This window comes from Strigops habroptila, chromosome 5, assembly GCF_004027225.2.
Source record: "Strigops habroptila isolate Jane chromosome 5, bStrHab1.2.pri, whole genome shotgun sequence".
In the NCBI taxonomy this organism is placed as follows: Eukaryota; Metazoa; Chordata; class Aves; order Psittaciformes; family Psittacidae; genus Strigops; species Strigops habroptila.
This window is the reverse complement of record NC_044281.2, coordinates 13,238,071-13,250,466: the sequence shown is the minus strand read 5'-3', so window position 1 is coordinate 13,250,466 and position 12,396 is coordinate 13,238,071. Positions and strand designations below refer to the sequence as shown.

The following is a 12,396-nucleotide window of genomic DNA, read 5'->3' as shown; positions in this document are numbered from 1 at the left end:
TCTTCTGTCTGTCAGCCTGAGCAACCTCAACCTGTGACTTGAATGTCTTCCAGTGACACCTTGAGCAATCATAGCCTATGGATTTTGCTGCTACAAGGATTTCTGACATAGCTCTGTGGGTCACATAGCCAAGTATTGCCCAGAATCTAAATGGGACACACTTAGATCAATGACGGTCCCTGAAAACTGGGCTCTGCTGTGCAGAATCCCTGAAAAAAGCTATGAAGCTGAAGACATAGATACTACCTCTTAGCTGTATTTGAGCTGTATTTGTCAGTTGGGCACACCTGAATGGATAGAAGAGAGAATGAGGATGCACAGATGGCTGACTGTCACATACAGAGTCTTTACCATTGCCTATGAACTTCTATACATCACTGGCACAGAATGGTTGAAGAACTGAGTGGCAGCACAATGCAAGGCATTCTGGAGTGCCCTCTTCCTAGTAGCCCCCTGCTGTAACTATGTGGAAGATGCTGCACTTATCTACAGCACAGCAAGGCCTACTCAGCAAACATTCTCATGTTTTTCTGACCAGAAGCTTGTTCAAAGCATGATGGCACCTAGGTCTCTCTCCCAGTCCAAGCCCTCTCTCCCTTAGCTGTACAAGAAGCATAGTATCATACCTCCTGTGCTTGCAGCCTCAGCTTACAACATCCCCAGTCAGATCCACTGTACTGTGTGCCATCCATATATAGCCAAAGAGCAGTCCTGGTCCAAAACACTAATACTCCTAGCATTTATGAATTCCATGCATACAGCGGCCAGTTTTCTGAGCTGTGATTGAAAGCTGCACTCCTGCTTGTCTCTCATACTCTACTTGGAGACGCAACTGCTAACTAGGAATTTCATAAGGGATGACTGCTAGGAGCAAGTGTCAGCTGGGACACTGCCTCTGTGCAAATTACTGAATTTTCTTGCATCCTGGCTGTGTTTTGCTCCCTCAGCACAAGGCAAGCATTCTCCCCAAGTGATTCCAAAACCCCAGGTGATTTACTGCTGTGTACACCAAGTGAGCAACACAGCACACAGGCTTGTTAGATTCATCATTAAAATGTCTGGATGAAATTTACAGTGTCTCAGAAAGAAGATAAAACTACAAGAAACTTTTCATACAGAACAGGGGATCACAGGTTCAAAGATGTTGTCGTAAGACAGTCAACAGTTGGTTTAACATGGCCAGGAAAATGTCTATAGGTCACATTTTTAAAGCCCCTCTTCAAAAGCCTCTTTCCCCAACACACAGCTGAGAAAGTAACTGCTTAAAATTATCACATGATCCCAATTTTTAAAGTGTCTCACATAAATAGCTTTGACTGATATTCCTGCACAAAACCACTGACAATATGCAGGAAAAGTTCACGAAAACTGGAGAAAGAAGCTCTGTGGTCAGGAATGGTTAGGTGTAAGGCCAGGCTCTAGGGAGGATAACTGTAAGCCTAAGTATTTCCATGTTACAAGCCCATCTGTTTGCTATAGTCTCATTGCCCTTAGGATGGAATTGATTGTCAACATTTATCAGTGAATAAGAGCTCCCATATCCTGTCTGCTAAACCCAGGGAGAGGCAAAGGGCAGGAACAGCTGCAATTAACTTGGTGCCTCACCAGGGTCAGGCTAAAAAACAGCAGTGATCTCTTCCATACTACAGAAAACAAAACAACTAACTGGGAAAAGATGAAATCAAGAAAGAGGTAAAACCAGGGAGGAAGATGAATGCCATATTCTGTGAGGGGAAGCAGATCCTTAGTGAGGATACATAAGTCTCGCTCTGTGAAGCACAGATTTTCCCCAGCTGCTGATCTGACCCAGTGGCTTTAACAAGCAAGCTCCACAGGCATCCTCCCTGCGTGGGGAACAAACACATCACTGCCACAGAACAGCTCATCCAGTGATGAGCACACAGCAATGGATAATAAACAGTGCTTATAGTATACATTATCTTTAATTTGAACTGCACTTCAGAAACCGTAATTAAAACGCAAGAAACTCTAAGCTGAAAAGTATGCAACAGCCTGCTGCACCAGAACAAAGTGGGTCCAGAGGATGAGGAGCACCCAGCAGTGGAGGAAGACTGACCATAGAAAGCTTTTATGTTTCTGGAGACTGGCTGCTGTACAGCTCTCCCCACATCTTTATCATTGACTCCTTTGCTTTGCAGCCATCTGACACACATCCCTCCTGGCTGGGGAGCACCACCACTAATGAGAGGCTGTATTACTTCCCTTGGATGAGTAACCATTTGAAATCTCGGTAGCTGGACTGAGACTTGGGAAGGGATGAAAGACCCTTGGCAAGGAAAGGAAAAGAAAGCAAAGCAGACTGACCGGAGGGGAGTTAGCTGCTACCAGCCCAGGCTGCAGGCCAGCCAAACCCATCAGCATGTGGGCACCTTCGCAGGTCACATCAAACTAAAATCCAGACTACCTCCTTATGCATGCTGCCTGCTGGCTGGCTGACTTCACAGGTAAGGATGTCAGGCATGTAGGGGAACAGAGGCTCTCGTGAGTCCTAGCACCAGCCCTGCAGATCTTGTGGATGCAAACACCTCAAATTCACACTTCAGACACAAAAATCCACATGGACAAAGAGAATGAAGCAGTGCAGTGATTTGGCCTGAGGCGCAGATGTGTGGTCTTAAACATACCTGTAGTCTCAAATAACCACCTAAGGGAGGGTGAGTGATTTCCATGCTTGGATTTGTTTGCTTTGTGTGTACAGGTTTGTTTAAAGTTGTGTAACTTGTATTTTACATGCTGTCCTTGACTACAAGAACTCCTGCCTGTTCAGCCAGGCAGAGAGACACCACAGAACAGCCTGGTACCCCCCTATTTGAGCACAAAGAATACAGAGACTGTCAGGGAACAGGGTATCGAAGAGGGGCAATACAAACCTCCTCCAGTACAAAAGGAAAGATGATTCAACTGCACATTCAAGAAATACCAACCAGCACAACTCAGTCTAATATTTCTGCCCTGATGTACCAGCTTGTCTTCTGCTAGGAGACAAGAGGTCAGAAATTAAGACATTACTAGTTTGATCCTGTGAGTTCTGAACAGAAATAAAAGGCAAATTTTGTTCTTGAGGATGTTGTCCTCCAGGACTCATTTACAGAGCCTGCTGGAAATCAGGCTGCTGAGCTTTCAGCTGTTGTGTGCTGCAATGTCCGCCTGCACCCCAAGGTAGCTGCATTTAAGCAATGAAGGACATACAGAAGGGGGGCTGCTAGATGAAGACATTTATTTCCTTATAACTAGGACTCAGAAGACACTTTGGGACCTTTCTAGATGAAGCAGTAGCTGGTATAAATAGCAATATAACTGAATCCTTTACCACCTATGCCAGACTACACAATTTTTACTCAGCTCTGCAGTGTAGTTTGTTTGAGGCACAGCAAGCAGGAAGCAATGACCAGGCTCCAGCATAGCCCAGTATAAGCCCACAGCTGGAAATAACAGCTGCCATTGCGCCAGAGGCCAGAAGAAGCGTAAGAAACAGCATCTCCCACAAGAACACAAGAGACAGTTTTACCCTGAGATCATGCTATGGCTGTAAGAAAATACACCTGACATCCGAATCTGCCCAGCACACAGCTTTCTGAGTAGCTCTGATCTGCGACTGTAGCCAACTCCTCTCTCTAACCATGGCACCCAAAGAGCTCAGCTGGGACAGTACAAGCCTTTCCACAGTGAGACCTGGATTTCCGGTAACTATAAGTGGTTGAAAGCTGACACTGATGGAAATACAGTGTTTAATAACAAACTCATTTTGAACCTCAAACTAAGACCTCCTCTTGTCTTTTAAACAGCCAGGACCACAGTGGTTTGGCACATTAATTATTAGGGGAAGAGAGGCAAGGGAAGGAACGGAAACAATGATCCAAATAGTGCTGAAGTTCGGCAAATTACCACATCAGCCCAAACCCTCCGGTCCTGGCAGCCCTGCCACAACAGCCAACCCTGCAGCCTGGCTATAGCCCCATGTACTGCTACAGTCCTACTCAGCACAAACACTTGCTGTTTTCAAACTGAACTATAACTTTATTACAGGAGATCTTAGCAGAAGCCCAGTGGAAGCCGCAAAACATCTGATGAAATTGAAATGTTCACACATAAGGTGACTTTAGCCTGGTAAGATTCTGCAAGAATGATGTACGTAGCTACTGCAGACTGATAAAATCCTTCATTCCACTATGTAGCGCCCTGTTTCAAGTTTCAAATTTCTAGGTTTTTTTAATCCCAAATTTAATTCACTAATTTTGGATAAATAAGTCTTGAAAATGGCAAGATGAAAACTACTGCTGCTTAAAGTGTATGATCATAGGTCCTGCTAAGATTCAGATACTTTCTTATTCTTACATAATGTCATTTTCTGTAGTCACTTAGTGAGAGTATGCAGTGCCTAAAATTAGATCTTTGCGGGATCGGGGGTGTAAATGCAGAACCTAAAACTGATCAGGAGCAAGTCATGATTCCTTACACAAACCCAAGCTTGAGTTTCTTCACTTACATCTTACCTTGTGATGCCAGTGATCCTAACATCTTCACTGATACTCCTGCTAGCACACATTCCCACAGAACAGATTGTCTCCTGTCAGGCCTATTTGATTCCAGAAGGTATAGTTCCACTGGCCGTGTTTTGCGTGCTTGCTCCATAAAAGCAGCAATTCTACTGCAGTGTAAGAAGGCCACAGCATTATGTCATACTCTGGGCTATTAGAATACAGAGGGATGCCTGCACACTGTGCCTACACATACTGGAGTTTGATCCCACCGATGGGGAGCAGCCCAAAATTCCTGCTGGGATCGTGAGCACCTATGGGTGGGGGGAAACTACAGCCCGGGCCTTTCTGCGCACACGGGAGCGGTGCCTTTCCAGATGGACACATGACTACAGGCGTGTTTGTGCTACAAGCGCAAGCACGGCCGCGCCCGGGTCCCCGCACGCAGCCCGCAGCCAGCACGGCGGGGACTGCGGGGAGCCCGGCCCGGCTGCGCGCCGCGGGGGGCCGCGGAACCTCGCCGACCCTTCGAGCCCCGCACCGACCACGGACCAAAGGGAGTATTTACCTGCCGCCCGGGGGCCGCGCTCTGCCTCTGCTCCCAGGAGGGGCTCCCGGCGCGGAGCCCACGGCCCCTCCTCGCCGCCGCGCCGCTGCCGGGCCGCGTCCTGCCGCAAAGCCGTCCCGGCCGCCGCGGGAAACGGCTCCGCGGCACCAAGGTTCCTGCCGCCGCCGCCGCCCGCCGCGCTCCGGGAGCCGCGGGCAGCGCTGCGCGGCGGCGGCCGGTCCCCTGCGGCCCGGCGGCAGCGCGGGTGGCGGCGGGAGAGCCGCTCGGCGGCACCGCGGGTGCGGGAACGCACCGGGTCCTACTTCCCCTTAAAAGTAATGATAGAAATACCTTCAGGTTTTCCTATATAAACAGAAGGGGTAACACTGCTTAAAGCCGCTGAGATTCGCAAGGAGCTGATTTGTGACTTCCGGAGAGATGGATAACACAAACTCCTAAACGGATTTTTACCCATCCGAAGTGCAAGCACGCTTACTGAGGTGTGAAGGCTGCAGGGAGCAGCACGGCAGTGCGTGGATTCGTGTTGCCACAGGGCAGCAAAAAGATCTGTGGCAGGACCTGTTACCCAAAGAAAAGAGAAAAGTTACACAACAATAACAAATGGCTGATTTCTCTGGTGTGTGGCACGGTACCCCACCTGGCAATGCAAAAATAACCTCATTGCAAAAAATACCCACATGTGGATTGGGGATGTACCTGAATTTTAACATCTGCTGTACTCAGACCAATTCTGAGTATTGCCGTGCACATATCTAAAATCACAGGCACTGTGCTGCTTCACTGTGGTCCAATGCAGCCAGCGGTGCTGCGCAGAGAGACAAGGGCAGTGCTCCAATGTAACTGCACAAAAACATGGTGCTGAGCGGAGTCCATACAGAGGATTCACAACCTACAACAAAAGGCAGGAGTTAGGTTAGCTTCCATCCTCACACACCAACCGGTTCACGTAGACTGCAAAACGTGACTGGCACAATTAACAAAGTTGTGTTCATATGGGTTATCTCATTTCAGTGACAGCAAGGAGGAATGAAAGCCTTTGGCAGAAGAAAATACCTGGTTATCCAACTGAAAACTAATTAATCTTAGCCTTTACAAATAATGTATTACTTGAGCACCATACATCTCAAGTCCTGCTCCTAAAGATGAATGGGTTCTTCACCGTGTAACACTCAAAGATTGATCTTTTAATTCTAATTCAAGTGTTTGCACTGCGATCCCTCAAGGGACAAGGCAGTACCATCACTTGCCGTGATATTTATTGCCATCCAGCCTTTCCTCAAATGGTACTAAAGCATTTATCTCTTGGGCTTCTCAGAAGGAAAGAGGCTCTCTAGGTCTCCCGGGTCTGACAATGCTTCATGATGTTGCCCCTCTGCCAACTATGAAGTACAAGTCCCCTTCCAGGCCCAGCATACTCATGCAGGAGGCACAGGGCACACTGGTCCATCACCTGCAGGGACACAAATGTCAGGGTAGCAGCGCAGGTAGGTGGTGTGGGCTGAGCTCAAAGAGAAGTGTTAAATCCATCCTTCCCCTGGTTCTGATTTCACTGCTGTGTTGAAGAGAAATTGCCTGTGTTTAACATTACATTATCCTTAGATAGTTTTCTAGGAAGTGGCCCATCTATCATTTTCCACCTGTAGTGGAAAAAGTTATTTCAGGCTGCAGGAGGACATAGATGGCATTTCTTTTTAAGGGAGGACAGCAGAGAGGCCTTGATCAAGAACAATCAGCCCTCTACTCAAAAACAGACTCCCAGAGACACTTGGCAGCCATAAATCCAGCAGGACAGTAACCACATGCCATGAACCCAAAACAATCCCAGTTGTCTTAGCAGCCAAGTCAAGTCCCAGGCATTCAGTGCAGCCAGGCACTATTCCTGCCCCCTCTCTTTCCTACAGCCCAAGCCTGCCCCACGGGGCTCCTCGGGACCTCATTTGCCAAACACATTCAGGCATTTACAATGGCTCGCGTTGTGCAGTCCCCAGCACTGTTCTGTGCAGGAGATGGGAAAGGCACCTCCTGCCAGGGCTCCATGCCCTGCCAGATGCTTCCCTGGGGCCAGCCAGCACCAAGCTCCCCCACGCTCCATCCTCACAACACTGCCTGGTGCGCTGTAGGGTCTAGGAAACATTGTGTTCCCCCAAAACAGAGGGGGAACACACAGTGAAAGAGGCTGATACTGGTCTAATATTTTGTCCTTCTCAGCTCCTTAAGGAGCATTTCCCCCAGCTCTAGATATTCCTAACTCTGTTCTTACCTGCTGGAAACCCTTTGCAAAGGTACTGGGATAGGCAACACTTTCCATTTCCTAGACAAAATGCAATTAACATGCACCTTTCTTATGCTGGCTGCTAGGGAACAGTTTAGGTTCAAGTTTTAAATTCTATCTGAGAAGCACTTTTTAAGCAATTGTCACCATTTCATTGACAGGAAGAGAAGATGTCATCCCCTTTTTAAATCACATTTTTATATCTGTGATCCATCACATATCCCTGTACCACAGCTTAAAACAACTGAATCTGAGGCGAATCTACGTTTTCTTCCTCTAGTTTGGTTGAGATTTCTCTTCCTGCACTCTGTGCGCCAGTGGAAGGGCATTAATGAACAATATTATCCTTAAAAGCTGCAGGATAACACACTAATTCTGAAGAAATATTAACCTTGGAAAAAAAATTGTTGTTATTACTACACATATATGTACATATATATTTAAAAATGCAACCTCCAGATTTTGCAGTTTTCATCATTGAAGCATATCACCTTCCTCCAACATGAAATCATGAGCTGTTTCAAGCAGGATATACTGGTTAAAGATATGGTGGTGGCTATCCAACAGAACCTTCCACACAGCTTGACTTCCAGCTTTGTGCCCCTTGCTCACCAACCATTAACATGTGGCCCAAAACCGAGCAGAGTGCCTAGAGCCATCTGGTGGTTAACTGGACGAGTAAACAAATTGTGCTCTACATTTCTACACGATGAAGACATACAGGAACTCATCTTCCTCCTGCTTGGAATGTCTCAAATGTCAGCTTTCTCTTGGCTTTTAGATTATAATTCTGGAAGTCTAGAGAGTTAACACAGAAAGAGGGAGAAAATGGCTCTACCTGTTAACACTAGAAACTTAGCTGCTTTCCTTGTGGGAGAGTTTGCAGGACCAAGTGTTCTTTAGATCCGAACATCTCCCATGACTGCTGCAGAATCACCTCCCAAAGGCCAGATCATTGTACCATGCATTCCAGGGTTTGGCTCCTGTGATAAGAATCCAAACATCTTGCTCAAACTGGGAAAATTCTCAAGAACCCCTTGGGCACTTCCTTTGCTGGCATAATGTGGAAGGAGCAATGCCCATTTATTGTGGCCATCGACAGGCTTGCCAGTTCACACTAGCTGAGCGTTAGACCCGCTGTCTTTCCCCGCTGCCTCTGAAGAAGGAGCCTTTTTTCACACGTTTTAATTACTGACTCCCTACATAGAAGCTATTACCTCACAGAAAGGCCGTTAACTGGCACGTTCAGCACAAGATGAAGCCTTTCCGATAATTGTTCCTTGAGTTCATGTTTGTGAAAATAAATATCATCAGATGATTAAATTAAACACCGCAGCCAGCCCAGCCATATACTATTTTCACTTATCATGCAGAAGGGGAGATCAAAGAGAAAGGCTCAGGTAGAGTTATTCCAACTCCTCCAAGTTTGGTTGATAGCTACCTATTGAACACACTAATTAGCTTCCTGCTTGGGGTGCGCAGCACAAAATTAACCCTCCCAAAATTGGCCAGTATAGCCATTTCCATGCTCTGTAATCAACTGGATGCAGAGGGATGACCATTACCTCATCTCCTCTGTACGTTAAAGCAGCAGTGTAGCCTAATTCTGATTTTGGAAGACTCTGAGGCACTCTTTGGTGTCTCGTGTGGGTGCGGGAGGAGAGCTGTGCCTGGGGAACACCAGGAAAGGCTGGAGGCACTCCTCTTCTTCAGTCCTGCGGGGCTCCTACCTCCCTGCTCTTCCCTTCCTTCCCTTTTGGCGAGCAGACATGCCTGTCTCTGCGCTCCTGCAGCGAAGGGCAGCGCGGCTCTCGCAAACCCCCGGGCTCGGGCCCTGCTTAAATAGGGAGATTGTTTCAGAGATGGAGTTTCGCCCAGCATTTCCCTGCTTTGCTTTCTCGGGCCGTGGAGGGCAAGAGAGGCGAGGGAAGCGGTGGGCAGCGCAGCCCCGTTCCCACTGCGAGCCCGCCGTCCTCCCCGAGAGCGCACACACCCGCGCAACCAGAAAGCTCTGCTATTCTTCTGCTAATGGGATTGGCACCGCTTAAAGCGGTCTGCGAGAGTATTGTCTGCAACCACAGCAAGAGAAACATTATTCAAAGGCCATTCAGGCCCCAAAAGAAGCGGCAGAGCAGAGTAATTATCGGAGACTCTCCATTAACGAGGGCATCTTTGCTCTTTGTCTGTGTTGGTTTAATAAGGGCCGCTAATGGGGCCGGGGGAGGGGCACACTAATGCTTCTAAACAAACCTCCTTCCCTTCCCCCCCCCCGGCCTGTGAGGAGAGCTGCCTTTATGGGCACTGACAGCAGAGCTGGGAGTTACCATATTGCAGGGTGACCTCCGGGAAAACTTAGTGTGAACCCAGCCGCTTTCAGCCCCATCCCCAGCGAGCCGCCGGGAGCATCGCTTGGGTAGCTGTTCTCTTTTTAGCCTTTCCATATTTCCCGGTGCTTGCCAGGCCCTTTTATGCACTTCCCCCGCCCGACCTCTCTCATGTCATCTTGTGACCCTTCATGGCTGGACACAACGGCGCTGAGTGGCAGTAATGAGGGACGACAGTGCAGATTAAGTTCTCGAAGCAAAACCTGGGGCTGCTGTCCTTCATCCAGCAGCTGTGACTGAGAGATGCTGCTGGGAATGCAGGATCAGAGCAGCCTCCGCTCCCCACACCAGTGGAAAAGGCAGGCTGTGGTCTAGCACAGGCCAATGTCTCCTACCTTCTGGCGGTGGTCACTTTTCTGAGATCCTTCAGAGCCACTTTCAGAAGAATAGAGCTAAAATTCTTCCAAGGGCTCCTAGACTGTCCCCATCTTCAAATAACAGCTGTAAGGGACCAACTTCTGAGGCAGTTTGCAATGTTACAGGGTCAGATGCGCACTGGTCCCTTAAACAGTGAAATGCGGACAAGAGGTCTCTGCAAAAGACAGCATTCAAACAGTGAACTGTAATGATACACACATACGTGAATAATGAATGATATAGCTACAGTGTTCAAGGTGTTGTGGATACAAGGCTGAGAATTGCTAGACTCATTTTTAGCCAATGAGAAAACTAAAGAACGATAAAAGGAAATTATTGCCCCAAGCTTGTGCAGGTTTTTCACTGAAGCCAAGCCCTGGACATTGTGCTATTCTACCTCACTTTCAAATGATGCAATCCTAACAGAAGGTTGTACTGTACAATATGCCCATGGACCACAGAGACAAAGCAGTGCCTGTGTACCTGCATATGACAGTAGTCTCAGAAACTGGTGAGCCACCCGATGTCAGTGCTGCCTCTTTTGTTATGAGAAATGGTTTTATTTGGCTGCAGTAAAGAATGACAAACTTCCTTATATAGGCACCCACCCAGCCCTCTCCGTTTAGGCAAATGTCCTGGTGTTAAAGCTTTATCACAAGCAGAAGAAAGATATGTGGAAACTCCCCACTGATTAAGTCACAAGGCTCTCGTTTGAAGAAACAGGCTCCATAAGATTTTACCCTTGTTTCCTTAGGGCTTGCTAGTTTTGAAGTTTTCATGATTTTGGCCTTTTCCTTTCAACATTTCAACAGTAACTGCAACTTTGTAACAAAAGAAACTTTTCATAGATGCTTCTCTGACTCATCTCTATAGGATCAAAACATCCCAGAACAACCTTGCAAGTCAAAGAGAGAGCAATCACCTTTTATACACAGAGAGCTAAGTACAGGGAAATTAACAATACCTGAGGTCATTCTTGCCATGGCAGAGCTAGGAAGTGGATACTGTTCTTGCTCCAGAGTCTTACTGCAGCGTTCCAAGATCAGTGTATTTCTCCTCCCTCTTTTGAAATGTCTGGAGGATCACACTCCTGAAACAGAAAATCAGTCCTGTTTTCAGCATTTCATTCTTCATGTTAATCACAGTTTCTGTTCATGTTCTCTTTTTCTTTTTAGAAGTATAATCATTAAACATACACAGAGGAACTGCCTTTGCCTATGGATTTTGCAATCTAAGCGAGGAAGCTAATACACTGATGCGTAAAGCAATGGGTTACTAGGCCCACATGATCTGGCATCTGATTGATGTGGGTTTTGCTTTACAAATGTCTTTAAATGTCATCCTTCTTTGCCACTAGCAGATAATACAGTCAGTTTTGTTGCAAATGAAGACAATATTTGAACAAAATCAAAATAGTGACTCAGAAGAGAGAATTGAGATCTTGTTGGTATCCAAAGCAAGGGGAAATGAATGGAGACATCAAAAAGATAAAAAAAGGAAGTTGGTTCAAAGAAGATACGGGTACAATAGAAAAAGACAAAAGCAATGGCAGCATGGGAAAGGCAAAGAGATTTGAGGAGTTTTGAGACCCCACATGAAGGAAAACTTGGTGAGCAGCTTGTGCATGGCAGCTGAATAGTCCTGTGATAGAAGGGAGGAGAGCTTGCAGCAGTGACAGAGATAGGATGGGCGATGAGAGGCTGGTTGGTCTACTTCTTGGAACTTCGGCCAGAATATTGCACTTGAAGGTAAGGCATTTAGTATGAAAGAGATGGGAACATGGTGAGTAAGGTCTTGGAACGAAAGTTTCAGCCTGAGAACCATCGCCTTGTCGGCAATTCTTTATCCAGTTTATTCTCCTTCGGGTACAGTTCTTGCAGGGAGCAGGAGATGACTACATTGGACCTCACCAAGTCAGTTCTATTTGGATTTGCTCTTTAATATGTATACTTCAGTACAGGGATGTTTTCTCCCCAGTTTCCCCTTAGTTTTTGGTATCAATTCTGCTAGCACTTCAGGCTAACAATGAATGCAAGTGGATTCCTTCTAGGTTGCTCTGCTTCACTCTACTGCTGTTACCCTGTCACACTTTAATTAAACTATCTAACTGAGATCCGATCTGAATCCCACTAAAACAATGAAAAGATCTGCACTGGCTTTGCAGTTTTGGATCATGCCCTGAATTGTGTTTGAGCTCATTAATGTAGATTTGAGTCATTTTTTCAATTGTATGTGTCTTGAAACCAAGGGGAAAATGAACAGGAACAAGGATGAGTAAAAGATTCCTTTCCAGAAAATAATTCGTGTATGTTTGCA

The 12,396-nt window shown here is 46.8% G+C and overlaps 1 protein-coding gene across 5 annotated transcripts in view; it reads right to left on the bottom strand.

Annotated features, from left to right (window-relative positions):
* PLEKHM3 (pleckstrin homology domain containing M3) overlaps positions 1-12,396 on the bottom strand; it is a 136,744-nt gene that overhangs the window by 113,223 nt on the left and 11,125 nt on the right. For 3 of the 5 annotated variants that reach the window (XR_004389923.1, XM_030488994.1, XM_030488993.1), the window contains 4 exons: positions 11,045-11,170; positions 10,059-10,255; positions 5,764-5,956; positions 5,543-5,625 (listed from right to left, as the gene is read on the bottom strand). The gene's annotated coding sequence lies outside the window, so the exon portion shown is untranslated. Of the gene's footprint in view, positions 1-5,067; positions 5,152-5,542; positions 5,626-5,763; positions 5,957-10,058; positions 10,256-11,044; positions 11,189-12,396 lie in introns of those variants that run through there. The other 2 variants (XM_030488995.1, XM_030488997.1) reach the window with 2 other exon arrangements.